Source organism: Sphaeramia orbicularis, chromosome 13, assembly GCF_902148855.1.
Source record: "Sphaeramia orbicularis chromosome 13, fSphaOr1.1, whole genome shotgun sequence".
NCBI classification, from domain to species: Eukaryota; Metazoa; Chordata; class Actinopteri; order Kurtiformes; family Apogonidae; genus Sphaeramia; species Sphaeramia orbicularis.
In genome coordinates, this window is record NC_043969.1 from 52,508,891 (window position 1) to 52,536,669 (window position 27,779).

The window sequence follows — 27,779 nt, forward strand, 5'->3', positions numbered from 1 at the left end:
TTGTTTCAGGAGACCTGGTGAAATCAGACCCAGTCATAAAACCAGGATTTGGATCCTCATTAAAGTGAGAAGGAGAACAACTGGACCAGTTTGGAGCAGAAGGGTCCATGTCAGATCCTGCAGACCAAACCAACAGCAGTGACAGTCAGAAAAAGGACGACCGGGGTCACCTCTCATACTGTAGGTGTAGCTGAAGGTACTAAGGTGTCACAGTGACAGTGGGTGATTTGTCCACCTGGTGACTGTGGAGAAGTCTGGCTACAAAGGGGACCCCTTTAGATAGATAAGAATTAGGGGGGGTCATCTCAAGCCCAGTGAAGAAAACCCTGATCCCAGTCGCTAGAGGATAAATCACTCTTACAGTTCATCAGTAAAAGGTCGATATGAGAACCTGATTGTGGACAGACCTCAGCCATGACATCCGTTCAGACCCTGGGATGTGTGGACTCAGAGGTACTTTGGCATGTATGATGTTCCTGACAGGAACTGGAACTGGACCTATGATATGATATGAAGTTCAGACATACACATACATGCTCCTGTTAAATGTACAGAGAAGTTTTATACTAAGGTTTCTTCATTGAGTGCTTCTTTCTTCTTTCTTTCTTCTTTCTGTCTTTCTTCTTTCTTTCTTTCGGTCTTCTTCCTTTCTTCCTTTCTGTCTTTCTTTCTCTTTCTTTGTCTGCCTTTTTTTCTGTTGTTCTCTCTTAGGATGGGGTTGTGAACTATTAGAGACCCACATATTTAAGACTGTTCCTGTATTAGAGACAGTGACAAGCAGCCAGCGAGGTATTCTTCTTTTATTTGCAGCTCACTTTGTTTATATTTCCATGTTTGTACTTTCAACTATGTCATGTATAGTTATTAATGTAAGCATATGTGTTTCCGTTGCTGTATGTTTGTCTATCAATTCTCACGGCATGAAAGACGAGAGGAGAGCAAAATAAATGCCAGTTTTAAAGGAACCGATCCATGTCTGTCGTGATGAGAACTACACAGACCCTCCTCATAAACCACAAACACCTCCACCTTCTGAAGACCAGACTTCACAGACAGAGGGACAGAAGGACCAGCGCAAGCATAGTACTGACTTCCATTTATCAAACCGATGGTCCAGTATCCGCTCTGAGGACTCGGTGGGATCCATTCTTTCCTGTTGATGGACCTTCTGACCACTCCTAAAGCCCAGTCAGTCTTTCCTTTCACCTGAACCTCAAAGTAAAACCTGCCTGAAGAGAAACTCTGCTTCGCTAAGATGCAGGACTATTAGTGAATCTCTGTGGTTTGTCTAGAAGGTTCCTCCTTTCATCACCAGTGTGAACCTGTTTTCCATCATCAGACAGGATGAGTCTAGGATGTGCTGTATCTGGATCCAGAGTCAGATCCACCTCATACTGTTGGACTCTCTTCAGGTCAGCTTCAGCCTCCTTCTTCTTGTCTTTTCTGAGTTTGTTCTCCAGCTCAGACACAGCTCTCCACAGTCCCCTCATATGATGGTGGACGGACGTTGACCTTTGTCCAGGTCTTCATGGATGGAGCAGCTTTGACACATGTGAACCTCTGGACAAAGTGGAGGTGGTCTTCAGAGCCTGACAGCTGCTCCACCTCAGTGCTTCTTTCTTCAGCTCACAGATTTCTTGTTCCAGTTCTTTGATGAAGTCTTCAGCCTGTTTCTCAGTGGTCTTCTGCTTTTCTTGGATCTCCTCTAAGAGCTGGTCCAGACCTCTCTGAACAGACTCCATCAGAGCAGTGAAGACCTCAACACCTCTGCATTCTCTCTGTCTGCAGCGTTCTTACTGACCTTCACTCGTTGGATCTCCTGGATCTTCAGTCGTCTCTCCTGGGTCATCTGCTGAATTTCAGCCTTTGTCTCTTCACCTCTGCCTTCTGTTCTTCATATTGATCTTTCAGGGAACAAACTCATGGTTTTTGGTCTAAAACAGGACAGAACACACAGATACATGGTGGTCGGTTTTACAGAACAGCTCCAGAGGTTTGTGGTGTTTCATACACATCCTGTCTACCAGGTTCTCCACAGGGTGGATCAGCTGATGCCTTTTCAGTCCTGAACATGTCAGATGAGGTTCCAGAGGTCTGACAGTAGGAGGTCAGACACACCAGGCAGGACTTCAGGGCCTTCAGTTTAGGTTCAGTGCAGACGTCACAGGGAACTTCTCCTGGTTTGGCAGCTTGTTGGTCTGAGCTGTAGATGTTTGGTTCATGTTGAACTTCAAGTCTGAACTGGTTTTGTGTTGAAAACCTCTTTACACATGGGACACCGATATGGGACATTAACCCTCCAGTGTTCAGAGATGCAGGATTTGCAGAAGTTTTGTCCACATGATGTTGTGACTGGATCAGTGAAGACATCCAGACAGATGGAACACTGGAACTGATCCTCAGATCGGACACGACCGGCAGCAGCCATATCTATGGACCAACAGAACAGATACAACACTGAACATTTTACAGTTTTTCATGATAGTTTGCACACATTTTCTGAAAACATACCTCATAGTCTCAGAACTCTACACACAAATCCAAAAACACACACACACAGTGGGCAAAGCCCCTCAATGCTCCTGCAAAATGAAACTTTACATTTAAAACAATGTTATTTCTTTTCTAAATGCCATTTTGTTTCAAATAACACACAAACCATCATATGAACAGACATTTATCAGAACCAGTTGAACACTGATGTGCTCAGTGGAAAACACTATGAATAAAAACATTTTGCTCCGTTCATCAGAATGACTTAGGCCTTTTTTGGTTCAGTCTTACACTTACTACACACAGTACATACAAAGTGTGTTGTAATATATTGTACAATATTGTTTTTATACTCAGAACACACAGATACACGGTAATATTTTCTGTAATATTTTATTTTTCCCACAAAAACAAAACACAAAAATATTGTACAGTGTCTATCCCACCAACACATCTAATGGTCAACATAAAAAAGAAGAGCTCACCTGTTGTCCTTTTGTGCTAAAGCTCTGATTGCTTATTGTAAAACTGTGTGAGAGCTATTTACCCATGTGATTAGTGAGCGTGCACAGTAGGTCAATTAACTTTAGAATTTAGAATAACAGAGTGTTCTTTTTGAAAACAAGAGATTCTCTCCATGAAAATTGTGCCATATGCAAAGAATTGTGTGTAGTGTTTTGAAAAAGTGTGATTTACGTAGAACTGCAGTGTGAGTGTAAAACAGGAACTGTGGTTGGAGTTTAGCAGAACTGGTTCATGGGAGGTTGGTGCAAGAGTCACATGTTGTGATCATTGTGTGTCAAGTACCAAGATTTGTGTGGTGAAAACTGAGAAAACAGTCATTATATTAACAGTGTTGATCATCATGTGATCATTTATAAGGAGACTCAAAAGTCCTTTATGGTCTTCAGATAAGTGTGACTGCTCAGTCACACGACTACAGCAGTGTTTAAAATCCATGACATCTGTCGAATACTTGGACTGTGAAATGTTCTAGAAGTTCATTGAAGTGTAACTGTAGAAAATGTTAGTGGAAACAAAGCAGGAGGACATGAAGAACCAAAGTCCAGACCATCTAAAGGCCATGGGCTGTACTAATGTAGAATCTGTGTAAATGCTGTTGGTTTATCCATGTGGTTCAGCGATGGGAACCATTTCAGCAGAGTTGGGTCAAATGAATCCAGTTCTGTGGTGTGTTTGGAGTTGAACTGTGGTGTTGAAGCTGTTTATCAGCTCAGTTTAACTCACCGATGAGACTTGAACCAGATCTAATGAAGTGGGTTTCAGGTTTGTTGGATGGTTCCACACACCACGTCTGCAGCTCTGATCACACTGAGAAGAACTAATACTGTCATTTCTGGGAAATGATCTGTGTCTGATCTGTTTCCTGGTTGATGTTTGGATAATATCCAAGTGTGTGTTGTTTTATCACAGACGGCTTGTAGAAGGTTCTGGTTCTAGTGGGGCAGCACAGACTAGGTAGGCTTCATCTGTAGAAGGATTTTAACTGAAGAATAATTATAGAATAATTACAGTCTTGCTCTGAACTGCTCTAAAATGTCACATATTTCTCTACTGATGCTGATGCAGCCACTGGGAAAGACAGCAACTATTCTCCCCTAGGCTTTATCAAACACCATGGAGTCAACTTGTCAATTTTATTATTAGTATTAAAAAAATAATACATTTGATAATTGAAATTATTAAACTATCTTTCAGATAGTTGATATGGACAATGGTTGCATTTCTAACGGCAAAAGTATACCAAGTTATCGAAATTTTACTTCCACACACAAAATTCAATTCAAACAAGCACTGGAATGGATTCACTTTGAAAGGGTTTTTAAAGAGAATGATGCTAACACCACTTACCAAGTACATATGCTATATTTAATGATGGTTTTGGAAGGTTTTTTCCAATGAGAGATTTTTGTGCCACCAGGAAACAAAGTAATCCGTGGTTGTCTAGAGCAGTGTTTCCCAACCAGTGTGCCGTAAAAGTCATCAGGTGTGCCGTGGAAGACTATCCAATGTGACCTGACTGGTACTGGAAGAACAGCGTGATATAGATCCATACGAGTGTACGCACTAATGATCCACTCAACCACAACAGTCTCCTGTTTGTCTTTGCAAAAATAAAAATAAAAGTGAAAGTGAACCAGCCCCGATGCGGTGCGATCTGCAGATAAAGCCCCCCCCCCACTAATGACGCGCGGACTAGTGAGTAACCCCCACCCCAGGTATCAGGCTGGGGCAGGGGGGATATGCCTCCCATACTATTACACATCGGACTTCAATCCGGGGTTCGTCTGAGGGGTCGCTGACGAACTGCTCTCAGCTTTCTTGTTCCAAACACTCTGTGACAATGTGCCCCGATGTGCCCTGCCCCCCCCCCCCCCCCCCCCCCCCCCCCCGAAAAAGAGAGAGACTCAGAGCTGTTGAGGAATATTTGTGTGTGTCTTTTTCAATTCCTGCAAGAATATGAGCTTTGTGTTCAACTGAACAGGTCCAGGCTTCACACCCAGTTAGTACATTAATTTGAATAATATTTCAGTAAATACACTTTTTGTGACATTTTTGTTTGGTGGTGTGCCTTGTGATTTTTCTAAAGTAAAATATGTGCCGTGGCTCAAAAAAGGTTGGGAAACACTGGTCTAGAGGACTAAAAAAGTCTGCATTAATGAAGAATAAGTTTTATAGGAGGTACTTATCCTCAGCATCCCCTCAAATTTAGCCCAGTACAAAAATGTAAAAAATAAATATACTCTCTTCTTAGGGCAGTAAAGAAGAACTACTTTAGAGATCATTTTAATAAATTAGCTAATAATATTAAAGATACATGGAAAACAATAAATGACCTCCTTCAAAGAAATAGAGCCCCCTTAAACTACCCCCCCCCCCCTTTTTTTTTTTTTCTGGTGGAAACAGTTCTGTTAGTGACCCAACTGATATTGCATGTAGGTTTTTACAACTCCTTCTCCAGTGTTGGTGCTTTCTTTGCTTAACACAAAAAGCAAACAAACATAATAATAATGATAATTTTTAACAACCCAAAACTAGATCCATTAAATTACATTAAGGGTTCATTTCCATCTTAGTAATTTTGTAAACCTCTGCTATGATGGGATAGGTGCTGGCCTCATCAAAGATTTTCTGCCTACAATTGCTGAACCACTCACTTTCATTTTATTTATTTTTTTCTGTCTTGGAAAACTGGTTTAGTACCAACAGACTTAAAGTTAGCCAAGGCTGTTCCCTTATAAAAAAAAAAAAAGGTGATCAAGCATACTTCTCAAACTATTGTCTTATTTCAGTAGCACCATGTTTTCAAAGGTTTTACAAAAAGTTGTTTGTAAAAGAATTTTTAAACATTTGGTTAAATCTAATATGTTACATAATTATCAGTTTGAATTTCGGAAAAATCATTCTACTCACATGGCTCATATCGAACTAATGGACAGAATAGATTTGGTATTGGATAATTTGCACTTTTCTCAGTGGTCTTTCATTTTGTTTTCTGTTTCAGTGCTGTTTTGTTCAGGTTTTTTTTATCTGTCTAAAGCTTTTGACACTGTAAATCATAATATTTGCTACTAAAGTTGTTCAATATGGATTTAGGGACAGCGTCACTATTGTTTTTATTTTATAAATGATTTTTCTTCAGTTTCTAGCGCTGCTTTTCCATTTACAGACGATACTAGTCCTTTTACCACAAACAAAGATGTAACTTCCCTTCTCGAGCAAACAGAACTATTAAGGATTTGCTTAAGTCTGCGCAGACACCAAATTAAAATGGATAAAACACTACCAATAGTGTTATTCAGTATGAGGTCAACCCCAAATGTGACTATGAATGAGGTACTGACCGGCAGAAAGATGCCTTGCCCATTGAACACTCCCTTATTACAAAAAACAATAACCTTAAAGTTGCAGCTTAGTGACATATCAGACTATGTGAAGCAACTGAATAGTCCTGTCTATGATGAGTATCTCCCAACAGGTGATTAGGGATGGGAATGGAGAACCGGTTCTTTTTGAGAACCGGATCCCAGTACCTTGATTCCTTGGAATTGTTTGCCTGCCTGCTTAACAATTCTGCTTATCGATTCCACCTTCATTGCGCATGCGCGATGACGTCACGCGTACGCTGCATTGTTTTGGTCAGAATGTGGCCAACATGGCATTGAGGCAGAAACGGTCTAAACAGACGACACCAGGGCCATTGGAACACTTGAAAAGCTTCCATTGCACATTCCACAGCATTTGATTCATTTGATACGCAACTTAGCGGTGCTTGTGAATCTTGCGGCAGAGTGAACACCAGGCCGTCATCTGGGCGCAGTTCCAGTTCTGGTACAGCCAACAAATGTTGTATCCCCTCAAAACAAGTTTCCGAAGATAGGGGAATGAGGTGCACAACAACAGGAACAAACGAACCGAGTTGAACCGGTTCCACGTAGTGGAAATGCAGCAATAGAGGAATTAGTAAAGGGTCTTTAGTTTCACTTTCACTGTACCCCAGCCCCGGCATCATCTGTTATTATTTGTACATACTGTATATGTTATATTTTCTGTGCAGAGATGGAAAATAAAGGACAGTTAATGCAAACACACCTGTTTGTACTCTTTTATTCCCTCACCCAATGAGAATCATTAAGAGAATCGATAAGGAATTGGATCGATAAGCAAAATCGATAATGGAATCAGAATTGTTAAATTCTTATCGATTCCCATCCCTTACAGATGATTAAAATCCTCCCGCAGACGGAGAAATGAAAGTGCACGCCTGTGGAAGTGTCCTGAGACAAGTGACTCCATTCAACTGGTCATCTGGACAAGGACCCCACAAAGCAGCAGAAACTACATCACACTGTGTGAAGGTGAAGCCGACTGACGACAGACTAAGTAATTGGATACAAAAACTCACTGTGCCCGAGGTACTGATCCAACCCAGGGAACAGTGGAACAAATTAAGACTGCCCTAAAAGACAGAAAGGGGGGCTCAGACCAAGACTTCGGGCAGACGAAACCAAACACCAAACCGGACATGAGTAAGACAAAGACAGAGACTCCGACGCCCTCACCCAGTACAACTTACGAAACAGACAAAACACTGAACCAAAAACTGAACCAGAGTCTGAGCAGACTAAGGTGGAAGGACTTCATGACTCAGAGTGGGACACCAAGGATGAATTATTTGCCGCACTGAGCACAAATATACATATTATAAGTCTCCTAAGTTAGGTATAAAATGTTCCAAAGAAAAACAGAATGAGTAAAATAATTTAAGAAAGAGATAAAGGTAAAAATAATTGCACAGAATCTGAAAACAAACCCCTATTTGGTGCAATAATAGGCACACCAGCTGTCCTAGTCTTATTGTACGTGTTTTATCTTATATTTTTAATCATCTTGAGCCTGATGTAATGAGCTTATAATGAAGATACTGGAGATGCGCGAGTCGACGTTCCAGGACGAGAAGACCGTTTTTTTCCCCCACCCCCATATAGATACATATGTACTGCTAATGTTGAAACATACCCAAATATAGCTTATGCTAGCACGTAGAGAGATGAGACTTTTAGGATTTATGAAGCTCATTGCAGAGTTGTGTACCAGAGGGATAGGGTGTGATGGTTTGAAACTCCTAGGGACAACAGATTCCTAGTACAATGGAAAATCAGAGTCTGGTATTTGAAAAGACTGCTATTGCTAACAATAAGGTAGATGTGTTTTAGACATTTCCACTGGCTCTGTGCAATGAAGAAATGCTTGCTGCTCTTCAATGCAATGAAGAATACAGCTTACACCATTTTACACATACATATTGGATTACTATCAGAAGTTAAAGTACATTTTACTGGGAGGTAATCTTTTTTACTTAATTTTAATTTAATTTAATTTTAATATTTGATTTAATTAATTATTTGATTAACTTGATTTTTAATTACTAATAATTACGCAATCGACTAAATCAATAATTGGATTGACATGATAAAATCATGTCAAAAGGGGGACTGAAGAATAATTAGAGAATAATTACAGTCTTGCTCTAAACTGCTCTAAAATGTCACATTTCTCTACTGATGAAGGTTGGATCAGTCCATAACACCTTCTTCCAGTCTTCAGTAGTCCACTGGCGGTGTTTCATGGCCCAGCCAAGCCTCTTTTTCTTATTCTGAAGTCTCAGCAATGGCTTTGTTGCTGCAACTCGACCCATCAAACTTGCAACTTGAAGTCTTCTGTTCACAGTGGAAACTCAGACTTGCTTCCTCCTCCACTATCTTCACTGTGCTTGAAGCTGTTGTCCTGTCAGTCTCCTCTCACTCCAGCTGTTTTCTGTCCTAAACTCTTCTTCTGCTTCTGTTGTGTCTTTGCTTCTTCCAGACCTCTTCTGTCTGCATTCCCAGTCCAGTTTCAGTGCCTTTGAATGCTGAAGGAAACTGGACTTCCTGACACCTGGTCTTTCTTGGACATTTCTCTGGAGGACACCTCCATATTTCAGTCTTCTGATGCTCTGTCTCTCTTCGATCATTAATTGCCTTTTCCTTTTTTATAGTAACACACTACTTTCTGCAGTCCAGTACTGTTCAAATAATGCTCCACCGGTACGGTACCACACTGTGTTCCAACACTCCTGTTCTGCAGACACAGGGGGTTGGAAGGAATTCACCAACGTTGGGACACCTGGAGGAATTGAACCACCAACTTTCGAGGCTTGATCAACCTCCATTGCTGCAGAACTGCTTTCAGTTGTTCACCCATTTCTTGTTCACATTTTTGTATAATTCTGAAATGTACATTATTTTTCAGTTTTGTTTAACCTTACCTTTACATTTCACAGACAGAGGAAATGTGAATTTCCATGTATTTGTTCATTGTTGACATGTAAATCCATAGTTCAGATATTTGAGCAGAATCATCCAAATAAGTCGAAGGTTTGTGACTCAAATGGATTGAGTGGATTTCAACTTCAAAACATTTTTATTCAGAAATATTTGAATAACTGAGGAATCCTTTCTAAATATTTGGTCTTAAATATTATGGTATAACCTTTGTCTGAGTTGATGTGAAAATAATTACAGTTTTTACAATAATTACATGTGTTTGTCTGCGAACAAATAGAAAACAACTCAGCATACATTGAATATTTAATGGTTTTTCTCATTTCAAATGCAGACAGTATATGAGTGTATTTATTAAAGCTATGAACATAATCTTTACTGTTATTATTGAATATTGAATTCTCCTGAACACTTCTATCATTTAAATGGATAAAATCAATCCCATAATTGAAACACATTCCCAATCCCAACATTTGAATTCCAGTTCACATTCAAACACCATCATTATCATTGGATTCAATCACAGACATCAGAATGCGTCAAACCAGGATTATTCTCAGCACTAATGTTTGTATTTCAGTGCATTTGGATCCAGATTCATACACGTTCAAACACTTTACATCATCACTAAGTTTAGTGACTCCAGTAAATGTGAGAAAATCTGTGCATTTGATGAGTTTGTTCCTCAGTGTCTGACAGGAGTGATGATCAGAGGAGCAGAGTTTGAACCTCCAGCATTAGGACATGGACCGAAGAATGGGAGGAGTTTATCACTGAAGCAGCAGCCAATGAAGGAGTAGATGAGAACTGAGGAACCTACGTCATAAAAGGAGACCAGACCCTCCTCATAATCCACAAACACCCCCACCTTCTGAAGACCAGACTTCACAGACAGAGGGACAGGAGGAGCAGCACAAGCTATGCACTGGTTTCCATTTCTCAAACCGATGGTCCAGTATCCGCTCTGAGGACTCAGTGGGATCCCTCCTTTCCTGTTGATGGACCTTCTGACCACTCCTAAAGCCCAGTCAGTCTTTCCTTTCACCTGAACTTCAAAGTAAATCCTGCCAGAAGAGAAACTCTGCTTCGCTAAGATGCGAAGGCAATCAGTGAATCTCTGTGGTTTGTCTAGAAGGTTCTTCCATTCACCACCATCATGAACCTGTTTTCCATCATCAGACAGGATGAGTCTAGGATGTGCTGTATCTGGATCCAGAGTCAGATTCACCTCATACTGTTGGACTCTCTTCAGCTCAGCTTTAGCCTTCTCCTTCTTCTTCTTCTTCCTCTTCTTCTTCTGTGAGTTTGTTCTCCAGCTCAGACACAGCTCTCTCCACAGTCCCCTCATATGATGGTGGACAGACGCTGACCTTTGTCCAGGTCTTCATGGATGGAGCAGCTTTGACACATGTGAACCTCTGGACAAAGTGGAGGTGGTCTTCAGAGCCTGACAGCTGCTCCACCTCAGTGCTTCTCTTCTTCAGCTCACAGATTTCCTGTTCCAGCTCTTTGATGAAGTCTTCAGCCTGTTTCTCGGTGCTCCTCTGCTTTTCTTGGATCTCCTCTAAGAGCTGGTCCAGACCTCTCCGAACAGACTCCATCAGAGCAGTGTAGACCTCAACACCTTCTGCATTCTCTCTGTCTGCAGCGTTCTTACTGACCTCCACTGACCGTTGGATCTCCTGGATCTTCAGCCGTCTCTCCTGGACCATCTGCTGAATTTCAGCCTTTGTCTTCTTCAGCTCTGGCTTTTGTTCTTCATATTGATCTTTCAGAGGAACAAACTCATGGTTCTTGTGGTCTTCAACAGAACAGAACACACAGATACATGTGTGGTCGGTTTTACAGAACAGCTCCAGAGGTTTGTGGTGTTTCCTACACATCCTGTCTTCCAGGTTCTCCACAGGGTGGATCAGCTGATGTCTTTTCAGCGCTGGAACTGTCAGATGAGGTTCCAGATGAGTCTGACAGTAGGAGGTCAAACACACCAGGCAGGACTTCAGGGCCTTCAGTTTGGTTTGAGAGCAGACGTCACAGGGAACTTCTCCTGGTTTGGCAGCTTGTTGGTCTGAGCTGTAGATGTTTGGTCCATGTTGAACTTCAAGTCTGAACTGAGCCACCATCTCTGAGATGAACGTGTTGATCTTCAGCTGAGGTTTTGTGTAGAATTCCTCTTTACACATGGGACACCGATATGGAACATTAACCCTCCAGTTTTCAGAGATGCAGGATTTGCAGAAGTTGTGTCCACATGGTATTGTGACTGGATCAGTGAAGACATCCAGACAGATGGAACACTGGAACTGATCCTCAGATCGGACACGACCGGCAGCAGCCATATCTATGGACCAACAGAACAGATACAACACTGAAACATTTGAATTATATCGTCAGTGTTTATCATCATGTGATCATTTATAAGGAGACTCAAAAAAGTCCTTCATAGTCTTCAGATAAGTGTGACTGCTCAGTCACATGACTCTACAGTAGTGTTTCAAATCCATGACGTCAGTTCAATACTTTGACTGAAATGTTCTGGAAATTCATTAAAGTGTAACTGTCGAAAATGTTAGTGGAAACAAAAGTAGGGAGACGTAGAACCAAAGTCCAGACCATCTGAAGGACATGAACTGGATATGAAGATAATTTTAAGTCTTTATTATGAAAGCAAATGGGAAAAAGACAGAAAAAATATAGTTTTGAAACAAAAAATCAAGATTTGAAAACAAAAATGAAGGTTTCAAAATTTTTAAGTTCAACCAAATCGATTGTGTTTTCATTTACTTTCATTTTAAATGTGAAACTTCTGCTTCCAGGCCAAAATGTTTAGTCATTTGAAAGGTTTTGTTTGCCAGTCCAGAGGTTTTGCACCTCTAAATCTGTTGCAAATCAAAAACTTTTGCTTGTAAGTTCCCTCCTGGCTCTGATCTGGGGTTCTGCCCGACTGTGCACCGGAGCCACGGTGCGACTCGGAGCCGAGCCCCGGGGCTGAGTTTTTCTGCAGTTTTCTCTGTTTTTGGTCTGATAACCCTCCAATGGAATCTCAGGAGGATGATTAAAGGACATGATCAGTGAAATAAAAAGAAATAATACAGGGAAAACACCTGATTTTCACTGAAAAATGCAAAATGGAGAGTATTATCAAATCAAAATCCAATCAAAATGTATTTATATAGCACTTTACAACAACATAAAGAAGCCCAAAGTGCTTTACATCTAAAAGCGTGATTAATTATAAGCTAGAAACAGGTTAATCAAGTACCATAAATACGCATAAAACAATAGGACACAACACACATTGATAAAAGAGACCACAGATTCAAACCTAATAGTGTCTCAGTTCTAAGGGTTAAAAGCCAGTCTAAACAGGTGAGTCTTTAATCTGGATTTTAACAGGGGAAGGTTGGTGAAGACTTGCAAGTCAGGAAGTAACAAGTTCCACAGTTTTGGATCAGCAACAGCAAATGAACGATCACCCCATTGTTTATATCTGGACCTGGGACATCCAAAACCATCTGAGAGGACAATCAGAGGACTCTGGGGCGGTGAACTGTTAAAATCTCAGATAAGGATGGGGGAGCTAGACCATTTAAAGCTTTAAAAACAAACATTCAAATTTTAAAATCAATGCGATGGTGGACTGGGAGCCAGTGAAGAGAAGAGAGGATGGAGCTGATGTGGTTGAATCTGGAGGAGTTGGTCAAGAAACGGGCAGCTGCATTTTGTACCAGTTGTAAGCGATGGAGTGAGGACTGAGTGAGGCCATAATAAAGTGCATTACAGTAGTCCAGACGTGAACTGGTAAAAGCATGGATCACTCTCCCCAGATCACTGCAAGAGAGGAATGGCTTCACTTTGGCTAAAAGACGAAGCTGGAAAAACTTGCTTTAACAACTGCATTAATGTGTTTATCAAGCTTCAGTTGACTGTCTAAAATCACTCCTAGGTTCCTGACAGCCTGGCTCACAGGGGCTGGAGGAGGTTGGGTGGTGTATTATAGTGCAAATCAGAAGGGCCAAAAATTATACATTCACTTTTGCTCTGATTGAGATGAAGAAAGTTTTGAGCCAACCATACTTCAGTGTCTGAGAGGCAGGTGTGGAGAGAGTCTAGTGCAGATGTATCATTGGAAACACAGGGAGATAGATTGGAGATCATCCGCATAAAGGTGGAATGACAAATTGTGTTTAGTGATGATGGAACTGAGAAGCAACGTATTCAGTGAGAATAAAAGTGGGCCGAGAATGGACCCGGTGGCACTCCAGAGGACAAAGGAGCAGGTGAGGATGAATAATCCTCAATCATTACAGCAAAGCTCCTATTGGTCAGGTAAGAGCTGAACCACTGCAGAACTGTGCCCTGGAGACCGACATGTTGAGCCAGGCGAGCAATCAGGACTGAGTGGTCTACAGTGTCAAACGCTGCTGTGAGGTCCAACATCATCAGCAGCACTGGTCTGTTAGCATCCAAGGATAAAAGAATGTCACTGTGTATCTTAAGAAGAGCTGATTCTGTGCTGTGCCGAGATCTGAAGCCAGACTGGAATTTTTCTAAAAGTGGTATTCTCTAAAAAAGACTGCAAGTGGTTAAAGACAAGTTTTTCTAAAACCTTTGATAAAAATAGCAAATTGGAGACTGGTCTAAAATTGGACAAAACTGCAGGGTCTAGATTGGGTTTTTTTTTTAGAAGAGGTCTGACTACAGCATGCTTGAAAACTGCTGGGACAAATCCACCACTGAGACAACTGTTAAAAAGCGAGAGCAGACAAGAGCCCACAGTATTAAAGGCCTGTTTGAGCACCTTGGATGGAATGATGTCCAGAGGACAGTAGGTTGGTCATCCCCTGGATCACCTCAGAAAGAGTGGGCAGTGACACCGGCTCAAACACCTCAAAGACAAGAGGAGGAATGTTAGAGTCACTGTGGACGTTACTGTCCATACTCCTCCTGACTGAAGCCACTTTGTCCACAAAAGAGTCCAAAATGTCAGAACAGGTGGAGTGAAAGGAGTAGATTTGGTCATCCGGGCAGGGAGGAGAAGCCATATCAGCCTGAGTGTATAGAGCAGTGTTCAAAAAGCATTAGCAAATTGACCAGCTGTGGACGCAGTGATGATGCAACGATGACAGGCTGATGTGACAGGTTTAGATGTGGGAAGGGGAGTCGAAAAATCCAATAAGATAGGGACGTGATCTGAGATACAGGTCTGGGGTATTTCTCTGTGGGGTACAAGCAGGCCATGGGAAATGATGAGATCCAGCGTGTGTCCTAGCTGGTGTGTGGGGCCATTAACTGATTGAGTTAAATCAAATGAGTTTAAAAGGCAGAGAAACTCATCAGCATTTTGACTAGAGGGACAGCATACACGGTTATTGAAGTCACCACAAACCAATATATTGTCATAAGATGGCATCATCTCAGCTAGGAATTCTGAAAATGTTGAATGAAATCCTTATTGGACTTGGGTGGGTGATAGACAACAGCACACAGCACAGGAGAGGCCAGTTCAAACAGAAATAATTGTACTTCAAAACTACCATAATGTGCTGTGGGAATAAAGCGACAGTTATGGGTGGGCTTTAACACAGTAGTCAGGCCACCACCACCACCACCAGTAAATCTGTCTCTCTCTCCTTCTCTGTCTCTCCCTGTCTTTCTGTCTCTCTCTCTTTTCTCTTGAAGCCACATTTGATTGGTCAGTATGTGTGGCGTCGTCTCTGTCTGTGCTGAGCAGGGGAGAGCGGCGGAGTCACACAGCAAGCACAAGTTGAGAAAATGAGTGACAACAAGAAACGCAGCAAAATCTGGACACATTTCAATTACATTGACCAAACTAAGCTTCAGTTCACCCACGTCTTACACATGTGATGGCATGGAGACTGTGCATTGTAGCAACATCAGTCCCCTCAAAGAAAATCTTCTCTATAACAGGGCAGATATTTACAGAGAGAAGAAACGGGATCAACCCCTCCAAGCTGAGGCACTTGGTTTTTCTCACTGCCAGTCTTCACTGAAGGAGAAAACTGTTATCTGGATGCTGATTTTTTTTTTTTTCTTTTTTTACACTTTTAAATGTATATTTGTTGTGTGATTCTGTAAGTTTCTGTATGTTATTTCTCTTTAAATTTGTTTAGCAGTAAAAAGTTAAGTTTAAAATAGTTAAAAGTTAGTAAAGGTTAGGCATTTCTTTTTCCACTTTCTAATTCAGTATTTTTATCACTCAGTAGCATGTATAAATAAAGGTGTATTTGTATAATAAACATTTGATATAGCGCATGTTTTTTTTTTTACATTAGTAATTCATATTGCGCATAACTTTACATTATTGTTGGTAATAAATTAATTTAAGCGCCCAAAAATCTGAAGAGCCACTTGGGAGCCAAAAGTGAGCCGAGCCAAAAGAGCCAGTTCTCTAAAAAGAGCCGGAATTCCCATCACTACAGGAGAGTTGGTGTGAAATGAATCCAGGTCTAAGCTCAGTTCAACTCACCAATGAGACTTGAACCAGATGTGATGAAGTCGTTTCAGGTTTGTTGGACGGTTCCACAGACACGTCTGCAGCTCTGATCACACTGACCAGAACTGACACTTTTATTTCTGGGAAAGGATCTTTTTTCTGTTGAATGTGGTTCCGCCTCTGATCTGTTTCCTGGTTGATGTGGTTAGGGTTCACACAAATGTATGTCATATAAATGTTTTCACATCACTGATATATTCAGTTCACATCATTTACAGGTTTGACATAGTTTGTCCATTTGGACCAAACAGTGGAAAAAGCTTCCCTTTGACCCTTCAAACCAAATGTCCACTTCTCCAGAATGTAAATGTCCTTTTTGATGTCCATCCATTCTTCAGTTGTGGGTGCTTCAGACTTTAACCTTTTTCTACTGATAGTCTTTTTGCTGCAAAAGCATTAACAAGAGTTTTTTTTATTTATCCTTCAGTCCAGTTCTCATATGAAATATCTCCTCAAACCAGGGCTTCACATTTACAAGGAACTGTTGGAGTAAAGACGTTCTTTAAATGTTCACACAGCTGTTCCCAGAACGGTCTGATCACTGGACAACTCCAGAAAATATGACAGTGATTTTCATTCTTTGTCCCACAGAGTGTCCAACAGGTGTCTCCACTGCCCTCATGTTTTCTCTGGACAGGAGTTACAAACAAATCTAACAGTATTTTCCAACAGAATTCCCTCCAGTTGTTGGAGCTGGAGGTCATCCACTGTAGTCTGCAGATGTTTTCCCAGCGTTCAGTGTAAAGAAGTCCATTTCCTTCTTTGTCCCACTTCTTTCTTGTGTGTTCTGTGTGTCCCTGTTCAGACGGTCGAATACCACCGTAGAACCTGGAAACAGCTTTAGCGCATGAACCAAATTTCAACAAAGACAAAAACATATGGAAGAATCCTCTGGTTGAGGTTTTGGTCAAACGTGTTTTTCATCACAGACGACATGCAGAAGGGTTCTGGTTCTGTAAACACGTGTGGATGTTTAAACAGCAGTCAGAGCATTATCTGTCCAGTCAGCTGTTGAACCTGCACTTTAGGTTCTAAAACAGGGGTGTCAAACTCATTTTAGGTCAGTTCAACATTCAGCTAAATTTGATCTGAAGTGGACCGAACCAGTAAAATAATCACATAATTTATAACTAATGTCAACTCCAATGTTTTAGAGTGAAAAAAAAGTAAAATTAAACAATGAAAATGCTGACATCGACGAACTATCCTTTCAAACAATGTGCATAACATGAACAAACTCAATAAGTGTAATTTTAACAAGCTTCAGTTTATCATTTCCACATGTTCATTCTAACTTACAGATCACAGCAGGTCTACAACTACATAAAAACATTTAATATCAGGCAGAATATTGTTAACATTGTACTTACTTCTCTTAAACCATTTCAGGTGGATCATATTTGTTCAGGTTATTCACTTTATTTATTTATTTTTTTTAAGTTATACTTTGTTTTAGTGTAAATACATGAAATTATTTACATTTACTATGAGAAAAAATTGGAGTTTTGAGTATTTATAGATATAATGATAGTATTTTACTGGTTTGACCCACTTGAGATTGAATTGGCCTGAATGTGGAACCTGAACTAAGGATTGTTAATATCTTGGAGTAATTTTTGCATTTCACAAATTCATCCCAATTGGACCCTTTGGCGGGTCAGATTTGGCCCCTGGGCCGTATGTTTGACACCTGTGTTATAAACATGAACAAGATCCATTCATTAGTGGACGGTTCACATGAATGAACACATCTGGTACTGAACCAGGTTTCCATGACTGTCTGTCATCATTAGTGTTGAGTCACATGAGTTGGTTCTGTGGGAGTCTCCTGGACTTCAGGCCTGTTGTCGTTTGTGTTGGACTCCCTCTAGTGGTGGTCTGCTGGTGTAAATATGCAGAATACTGTCAGCTTTCAGGACACACACACATGACTGTGAACTCAGTATCGGTGTTTGGACCTAGTGTGACTACAGCTGTCCTCAACTAAAACAAGACAAACACAAATATATGACCAAACTCTGACTGAGGAAAGAAAAGTCCATCTGTTCTCACAAAAGGAAGAGTTAGAGTCAGACCTGAAATGTTTAGACAAAGTACAAAACAAATGCAGACATTTACCCCAAAACCACAGACTCTGCAGTAGAACTGACCAAATACTACAGTCATGGATGTACAAATCATTTAGTTCAGGTTCCACATTTAACCCAGATTGACCTAAAATGTACGGTGGCCCAGAGGTGCAACAGCCCAAAAAATTATCCACTATAAGAAAGAAAGAGAACAGCCCAAAAAATGATCTACCATATATTTTAGAATAACTTTTTTTTAGTGCTCTTCCACTTCCAGTTGGTTACTTCATTAGCATTAGCCACATTAGATCAAGGCCTTAAAAATTTTCAGCCTATGCGTTTATTTTTTTTCGGTGGCCTTAATTTTAAAGCAAAAGACCTTTTTGGGTAAACAGCGCCCCTTAATTGAAAAGGTGGATGAGTGTTTTGGGTTTTTTTTTTTCTCTATATGGATATTTTTTGGGCTGTTCTCTTTTTTATCTTATATGGATATTTTTTGGGGGGGCTTTTGCACCTGTGGGCCACTGCAAAAATGGGCCGAACCAGTTCAATAATAGCATCCTTTAGAATAAGGACAAACTCTACATTTTTCTCTTTGTCTTAATGTAAAAAATTAAATTACAATATGAAAATGTTTACATGTACAAAGCAGATTTTCGGCAAAAATGTAAATAACTTGAAAATCCAACATGCAGATAAGGAGAGAGAATGTGGAGGAGGATGGGATCAGAGCAGCTGTTTGGACTAATGTCCAAAATAATAAACTCAACTTACAGTTTTGAACCATCGCTTGGACACATTTGTCCAAAGCCTCCACCCCCTTTTCTCCAAACTGTATAAACACAAAAACCAAGAATTCAAGCTACGTTCAAAAAAATCTGTCATTCTGACAAAAGCAAATAACTGCCTCAAAACTGTTTTACCTGCACTCAAAAGGAACACACACACACACACAACCGCTCCATTGTTTGCATCCTGTCCTTCTTTCATTGCAGACCAGTTCAACTGGACGCAGATCAATGACTGACTCCTGTTTTGGATCATCCCTGATTCTGCAGCTTGTGTTGGATATGATATAATGTCATTTCCTACAGATCAACAGAGGGATCTGTTCAGTCCATAAACATTCATACAACTACCTGCGAGAAGGTTCACCTCATGCCTTTCAGTAAATTATATTCCATCTGGGTCATTCCTAGTCACATGTTGGCTTTTTCCTGTTTTTAGCGTTTTGACTTCTGTTGTATTGGACCCATTCTGAACAACCAATTGCAGAATTAGAAAACACTGCATTCCAGTCTTTTGTCAGGTTTGCTGTTACATTCTATGTGAACTTCCACCCTGACTGGGTGTAGTTGGGTTGGGGAAAATTTTGAGTAAATCTGTGTAGAGTTTGAATTCTTGATAGTGAACTATTGCCTAACAGAGCTTCAGTCATGGTGTCATACTTGAATCAGCAGTAGAATTTAATCTGGGTTGGATGGTGACATCTGCTGGACAGCAACTGTAAACCCAGCTGACAGAAGTGGAAGTTTGGCTTGGCCTTCACAATAAAACCCAGAGCATTTCACTGAAAGTCAAACTCATTTTTATTATCACTCTGTTTTGCCATATTTATGACGAGCTCAGCTAGCAAGATTTGGGTTGAATAATTTGGTTGAAGTTGGTTTAATTACAACAACGTCAAAAAGAATAGAATGTCTCCAAAGTTTGTGGAAACTAGAGAAACAGTAAGTGTAGTTAGTGCAGTCTGGGAGACCCACCTGGGAGAGCCCATACACAGTCCTTTCCTTCATGTCACCCCCCCCCCCCCCCTTTTCTTCAGGCTCTGTCCTATCACTCCCAAATAAAGTGAAATACACAACACCCCCCCCCCCCTTTCCTTGACGAAAAACCCACTCCTGTAACTTCCCAGCACTGCTTCCACAGATCAGTAAACTACCGTCCCACCCCTGAAAGAAGATCCTGAATGAGTTTCACTGTCGTTCCCGTTTCCCCGCACACAGGCGTGTTCTGTTCACGATGATTCAGGCAACAATTCTGTGTCATTGTTTACCGTCCTCTCTGTAATGTTGGATCCTGACAGTGAACAGGGTTTTGCCCGCAGAAAAACTGTCTTCTGTGAAGCAGCAGATGAGCGTCAAAACAAAACACACTCAAAGCACGTCACTGATATGAGTACATGTTGAATTAATGTTGAATGAAGTGAAGTAAAGGCTTTAGTGGAGGCTGTGTTTGTTTGAGGTGAGGATGCCCTCAAACACAGACAGAACTCTGTCCATACACAGTTTGTGTCCATTGTCTATACACACAACACCTACTGCACCTATCGTCTGTTCATACCAGAAGACAGATCCCACCTTTGTGGATTTTCTTTCCTATTAAGATGATTTTTGTGGAATTTTGCATCACTTAAACCCAGTGTCTGAGGACGCAGGATGTTGTATTTTATACAGGACTGTCAGTTTGAGGTTGAAAAATCTGTTTATGATCAAACTGAACAGAATCCATAAAACTCTGATTTCATGTTCATCTTATTTTACTGTGTGTTTAAAACCAGTCCCCATCCAAAACACTCATATATACACAAATATATCCTGCTGGTTTTCTTCTTGCTCTGCTTATTTATGGTTATTATTCGGTCCTATCTGCCCAATAAAATGTTCTACATGCATCCTACAAGATATGTCATATTAATCTATAATAAGTAACTGGATTTTATAAAAGACACTGGCTCTCTGGGATAATGCTAATGGACTCAAGTGCTGGTGTTGGTTTGTTTCTGTTTGCTTTCACGGTTGTAGCCTGGGCAGAGGCTAAATGAGACCTTATTGATGATCCTCATCAAAGCAGAGGCGCTGCTGCCAACCAGGTCTGCTGTAAAGGAGGATTGTAGGTTAGTGGGCGGAGTGTCTCCAGTAGCCGTGGGTTTCAGGTCTAACCAGATAGAACACCACTGGAGCATTCTTTAAATATTGGCATGGTGACAACATCTGTACATAGTTTTCCAACAGGCTGTAGGCAGTAGGCCACCAAACAGGACAAGCAACTGTGAATAGTCTGCAGAGTGTTCCTGAGAGGAAACCAAACAGATGAGAATCACCTTCATTCAACTGAGAAGTGACAGTCATTTTACTGTGGTCTGGAGCAAAACGGGATATAGAAATAAACACGAAAGTGTGTGTGAGAGAGAGGGAGAGATACAATGTGTGTGTGTGTGTGTGTTTGTGTATGACTGGTGTGTGTGTGTGTGTGTGTGTGTGTGTGATGACAGTCACGGAAAACCGGTTCAGTACCAGACGTGTTCATTCATGTGAATCGTCCACTAATAAATGGGTTCAGTTCATGTTTAGAACCTAAAGCGCAGGTTCAACAGCTGATGGACAGATAATGCTCTGACTGCTGTTTCTAAACATCCACACATGTATTTACAGAACCAGAACCCTTCTACATGTCGTCTGTCATAAAACAACACACACTGGATTTTATCCAAACATCAACTAGGAAACAGAATCAGAGGCGGAGCCACATTCAACAGAACACACACAGATCATTTCCCAGAAATGACAGTATCAGTTCTTCTCAGTGTGATCAGAGCTGCAGACGTGTGTGTGGAACCGTCCTACAAACCTGAAACAACTTCATCAGATCTGGTTCAGTTTCATCAGTGAGTTGACTGAGCTGATCTTCAACACCACACTTTAACTCCAAATACACACACAGAACTGGATTCATTTGACCCAACTCTGCTGAAATGGTTCCTATCACTGAACCACATGGATAAACCAACAGCATTTACACAGATTCTACATTAGTACAGCGATGAAGATCATTTTGTGTTTTTATTATGCAAGCAAAGGGAATAAAAGGCAAACAAAAAAAAAAAAAAACAGGATTTGAAAACAAATATGAAGGTTTTCAAAATGTTTAAACTAACTAGTTGATTGTTCTAAACGTTTTATTTTATTGAAGCTCCAGGGATGAGTCTGGGTTCAGCTCAGTCTCAAAGTTGACATAATTGATTCAGATCACAAATCAGATGGACTGAGACTCAAAAACATGAGCCCTGAACATTCGGTGAAATTGTACATTTATTTCCCTGTGGGCGGGCTCACATGTACAAATGGGTGGTCTAAACTTAGCGTTCTCTAAAAGGTCAAACAGATGTGGGAACTCAACTCTTAGTAAACTGATGACAACAATAAGTTTACTTCTGATCACCTCTGTTGACAACCGTACATGTGTGAATGTGTGTGTGTTTAGACGTGTATCTAAACAGGCTATTCAGTTCAAAATCACTGGTCCAGTTATTCCAATTTCCTCGCAGTAAAAGGTCTGAACCGAAGTCCAACTTGTCTTTGAGCCTTCCCCTATGTTCACATTTTCAGATAGGTTCAACAATATTTGTCAATTTTCAATGCAGGAAATGTTGAACAGAGTGCACAGCTAGCTCTGTTAGCATCAGTAAAAGTAGTTCAATACATTTAAGGCCTTTATTTCAGATGAAAGAAAACACAAACCTCAGAATAAAGAGATCAAACAGTGCAAACAGGTGAATAAACTCTTCTTCCCTTTTCCTCAAACAGGTTCATAACAGACAGGTAAGGGTTTGTCTTCTTCTGACTTCCATGTTTGTTGGATAGTGACAGAATTCCCTCCACAGCTCCCACCTACTGTTTCAGGTCTGGAACACCCACTTGTACTTGTACTCAGGCCGCGGTACGTGTTTGTGAACCCAACATCTGCAGGAAAGGTGTGAACGTATTCAAGAACAGTACGGACTCGGGTACACCATGTGAAAGCACCCGAAAAAACAACGGTTTCTGCATCAACTTTCCTATTTTGCAGCAGACACGCTGTCATCACTGTCTCTCTTCTCTGCTCTGGTCACATGCTGTGCAGAGTAAACAAGCGATTTGATTGGCTCATCTGAGTGAAGCTGTTGTCGTATTAACTGGAGTAGCAACAGCTGCTGTCTACAGCCGCCACTGTCAGAAAAAATACTGTATGAAATGATCTACTCTACTGAATTTTATCAGAGATTGGTCACGGGTCCAGACAGAACCATCACTGGGTCCCGGTCCGGACCGAGGTCCGCCATTTGGTGATGCCTGATCTAACGGAAGAACAGAACATACTTAACTCTTGTGCGGACAGATGGTTCCTATCTTAACAAGCTGAACATACTGATAAATATTTAAACAAACAGTCAAACATGAATCTGGTCACAAAGAACTAATCAACTAACATTATTGAACTAAAAACAAATTAAACAAATGAATCCTATGTTAAAACATTAACTACTAATAAAACAATTTATCCTAAGACTTCTATATCTGAATTAAAATATTATTCATTGTGTTTCATTTACTTTCATTTTAAATGTGAAACTTCTGCTTCCAGGCCAAAATGTTTAGTCATTTGAAAGGTTTTGTTTGCCAGTCCAGAGGGTTTTGCACCTCTAAATCTGTTGCAAATCAAAAACTTTCGCTTGTAAGTTCAACTGAAGGTGATGGGTGGGATCTACAGCAGGAGGGCTGGATTTCTATTGGTAGTTTGCTTCAGATTGACAGTGTGCCTGGTGCTCCCGCCCACTTGAACACAGGGGGAACACGGCGCCCCAGGGCTCCGAGCGAACTCCAGCTGTGCACCAGAGCGGCTCAAAGCAGAGCCCCCCACACCATTTATTAGAAGAAAACACTCCCTCCATTTTGCATTTTTTCAGTGAAAATCAGGTGTTTTCCCTGTATTTATTTCTTTTTATTTCACTGATCATGTCCTTTAATCATCCTCCTGAGATTCCATTGGGAGGGTTATCAGACCAGAAACAGAGAAAACTGCAGAAAAACTCAGCCCCGGGCTCGGCTTCCGAGTCGCACCGTGGCTCCGGTGCACAGTCGGGCAGAACCCCAGATCAGAGCCAGGAGGGATGTGGAGGGGAACCGCCCCAGTTCCCCCCGGGTTCAAGTGGGCGGGAGCACCAGGCACACTGTCAGTCTGAAGCAAACCACCAATAGAAATCCAGCCCTTCTGCTGTAGATCCCACCCATCACCTTCAGTTGAACTTACAAGCAAAAGTTTTTGATTTGCAACAGATTTAGAGGTGCAGAACCTCTGGACTGGCAAACAAAACCTTTCAAATGACTAAACATTTTGGCCTGGAAGCAGAAGTTTCACATTTAAAATAAAAGTAAATGAAAACACAATGAATTTGGTTGAGCTTTAAATTTTTGAAACTTTCATTTTGTTTTCAATTCTTGATTTTTTTTTTTTTTTGTTTGTTTCAAAACTATATTTGTTGTCTTTTTTGTTTTTTGCTTTCATAATAAAGACTTAAAATTATCTTCATATCCAGTTCATGTCCTTCAGATGGTCTGGACTTTGGTTCTACGTCTCCCTACTTTTGTTTCCACTAACATTTTCGACAGTTACACTTTAATGAATTTCCAGAACATTTCAGTCAAAGTATTGAACTGACGTCATGGATTTGAAACACTACTGTAGAGTCATGTGACTGAGCAGTCACACTTATCTGAAGACTATGAGGGACTTTTATGAGTCTCCTTATAAATGATCACATGATGATAAACACTGACGATATAATTCAAATGTTTCAGTGTTGTATCTGTTCTGTTGGTCCATAGATATGGCTGCTGCCGGTCGTGTCCGATCTGAGGATCAGTTCCAGTGTTCCATCTGTCTGGATGTCTTCACTGATCCAGTCACAATACCATGTGGACACAACTTCTGCAAATCCTGCATCTCTGAAAACTGGAGGGTTAATGTTCCATATCGGTGTCCCATGTGTAAAGAGGAATTCTACACAAAACCTCAGCTGAAGATCAACACGTTCATCGTCAGAGATGGTGGCTCAGTTCAGACTTGAAGTTCAACATGGACCAAACATCTACAGCTCAGACCAACAGCTGCCAAACCAGGAGAAGTTCCCTGTGACGTCTGCTCTCAAACCAAACTGAAGGCCCTGAAGTCCTGCCTGGTGTGTCTGACCTCCTACTGTCAGACTCATCTGGAACCTCATCTGACAGTTCCAGCGCTGAAAAGACATCAGCTGATCCACCCTGTGGAGAACCTGGAAGACAGGATGTGTAGGAAACACCACAAACCTCTGGAGCTGTTCTGTAAAACCGACCACACATGTATCTGTCACCACTGCACCTACTCAGACCACAAAGGTCATGATGTTACTCCTTTGAAAGATCAATATGAAGAACAGAAGCCAGAGGTGAAGAAGACAAAGGCTGAAATTCAGCAGATGGTCCAGGAGAGACGACTGAAGATCCAGGAGATCCAACGGTCAGTGGAGGTCAGTAAGAACGCTGCAGACAGAGAGAATGCAGAAGGTGTTGAGGTCTTCACTGCTCTGATGGAGTCTGTTCAGAGAGGTCTGGACCAGCTCTTAGAGGAGATCCAAGAAAAGCAGAGGAGCACCGAGAAACAGGCTGAAGACTTCATCAAAGAGCTGGAACAAGAAATCTGTGAGCTGAAGAAGAGAAGCACTGAGGTGGAGCAGCTGTCAGGCTCTGAAGACCACCTCCACTTTGTCCAGAGGTTCACATGTGTCAAAGCTGCTCCATCCATGAAGACCTGGACAAAGGTCAGCGTCCGTCCACCATCATATGAGGGGACTGTGGACAGAGCTGTGTCTGAGCTGGAGAACAAACTCAGAAAAGACAAGAAGAAGGAGGCTGAAGCTGACCTGAAGAGAGTCCAACAGTATGAGGTGAATCTGACTCTGGATCCAGATACAGCACATCCTAAACTCATCCTGTCTGATGATGGAAAACAGGTTCACACTGGTGATGAAAGGAGGAACCTTCCAGACAAACCACAGAGATTCACTGATAGTCTTTCCATCTTAGCGAAGCAGAGTTTCTCTTCAGGCAGGTTTGACTTTGAGGTTCAGGTGAAAGGAAAGACTGACTGGGCTTTAGGAGTGGTCAGAAGGTCCATCAACAGGAAAGAAGTGATCCTACCGAGTCCTCAGAGCGGATACTGGACCATCGGTTTGATAAATGGAAGTCAGTACTATGCTTGCGCTGGTCCTTCTGTCCCTCTGTCTGTGAAGTCTGGTCTTCAGAAGGTGGGGGTGTTTGTGGCTTATGAGGAGGGTTTGGTCTCCTTTTATGACGTAGGTTCCTCAGTTCTCATCTACTCCTTCATTGGCTGCTGCTTCAGTGATAAACTCCTCCCATTCTTCGGTCCATGTCCTAATGCTGGAGGTTCAAACTCTGCTCCTCTGATCATCACTCCTGTCAGACACTGAGGAACAAACTCATCAAATGCACAGATTTTCTCAGATTTACTGGAGTCACTAAACTTAGTGATGATGTAAAGTGTTTGAACGTGTATGAATCTGGATCCAAATGCACTGAAATACAAACATTAGTGCTGAGAATAATCCTGGTTTGACACATTCTGATGTCTGTGATTGAATCCAGTGATAATGATGGTGTTTGAATGTGAACTGGAATTCAAATGTTGGGATTGGGAATGTGTTTCAATTATGGGATTGATTTTATCCATTTAAATGATAGAAGTGTTCAGGAGAATTCAATATTCAACCAGTGTGTTGACTCGTGAAATATTATTTTAATTTGAATAGTTGAATTCTTCAGTTTAATCCCATATTAGTCAGTAGTAGTTTACGTTTTAAGATCATTCCTTTGTGTCTCTAGATTTTTGTTTCACTGGTTAGCGGTACAGTTCTTACACATGCCCACACAGGATCGTAAACCACAGCAGATCAGATGTAAACATGGTCAGTATAGGGTCAAACATCTGCCTGACCTTACAGTCAGGTAATACCAGTTTATTTGTAGTGACCCAACCCACCTAGTACGAGAGCGGCTCTGCAGAGACATGAAATATGGTGCTTAGATAAGGGGAACTAGGATGTGTATATGTGAACTGTCGTCAAAACAGGTTACATGGAGGAGTCTGAAGGAGCAACGTGAAAGCACTGGAGAAAAGTCAACCCGCTGAATGGAAAACACTGATCCAAGGAACCAATGAGAAGATGAGATCAACCAACAGTTCTAGACAACCATAGTCTACTCTAAAATACTGGGTCTGGAAAAGAAGAGTGAGTCAGACTTTACCAACTGGCAAAGAATATTGTTGTTGTCAGGGAAATAAAGAGACCCAGAGCTCTGTACGACTGTTTAACTGGTACTTTGTAAATAAATGATTAACTGAGACAGCCTGAACTCACTGTTATTCTGTATAAACAAACATGCAGGAGAACACACACACACAGAAGGAAATGAAGAGAAAGTGGGATTCTGCAACAAACACCAACAACAACTAAAAAACATTCATCACAATGACAAAACAAAACCACATACATGTTCTACAGGACCCAGTTCAATGAACAGAACCTCCAAAAAATAGTTTTTATCATACTTTATAAACTCTCAGACATATTTCACAGTTATAGATCAGTGTAATGTCAATCAACTAAAACGCAAACAACTAAACATTAGCAGACACCGAGCAGTGTTTGCAAATAAATACTCTTTCAATAATTCTTTAAATTTGCATTTGTTATTTTCTTGAATGATTCGTCCCTGCAGAACATTCCATATGACCGTGGCTCTGTCCATCACAGTACTTTTCATGTGATTTGTTTTCACTGTAGTCAGAGTAAATGTACTTTCTGTATCCTGGTGTTCTACAGATGTTCAACAGAACTGAAGGACAGACGTTTATGGAATACTCTTGGCAGTTTACTCATTGATATTTTCCTCATAAAAACACGTAACAAGGCATTAAATCTGTTCTTTACCTTTAACCAAGCAGGACAGTTCTGCATTTTATCCACATTTGTTCTATATG

At 41.0% G+C, this 27,779-nt stretch overlaps 3 pseudogenes; 1 reads left to right on the plus strand and 2 right to left on the minus strand.

The window, feature by feature from the left end:
- Positions 1-906: 906 nt before the first annotated feature.
- On the minus strand, positions 907-2,428 carry LOC115431220 (E3 ubiquitin-protein ligase TRIM39-like; annotated as a pseudogene).
- A 7,543-nt stretch (positions 2,429-9,971) lies between these two features.
- LOC115431266 (E3 ubiquitin-protein ligase TRIM39-like) lies at positions 9,972-11,677 on the minus strand (annotated as a pseudogene).
- Positions 11,678-24,570: 12,893 nt separating this feature from the next.
- Positions 24,571-26,927, plus strand: LOC115431268 (E3 ubiquitin-protein ligase TRIM39-like; annotated as a pseudogene).
- The last annotated feature ends 852 nt before the right edge of the window (positions 26,928-27,779 follow it).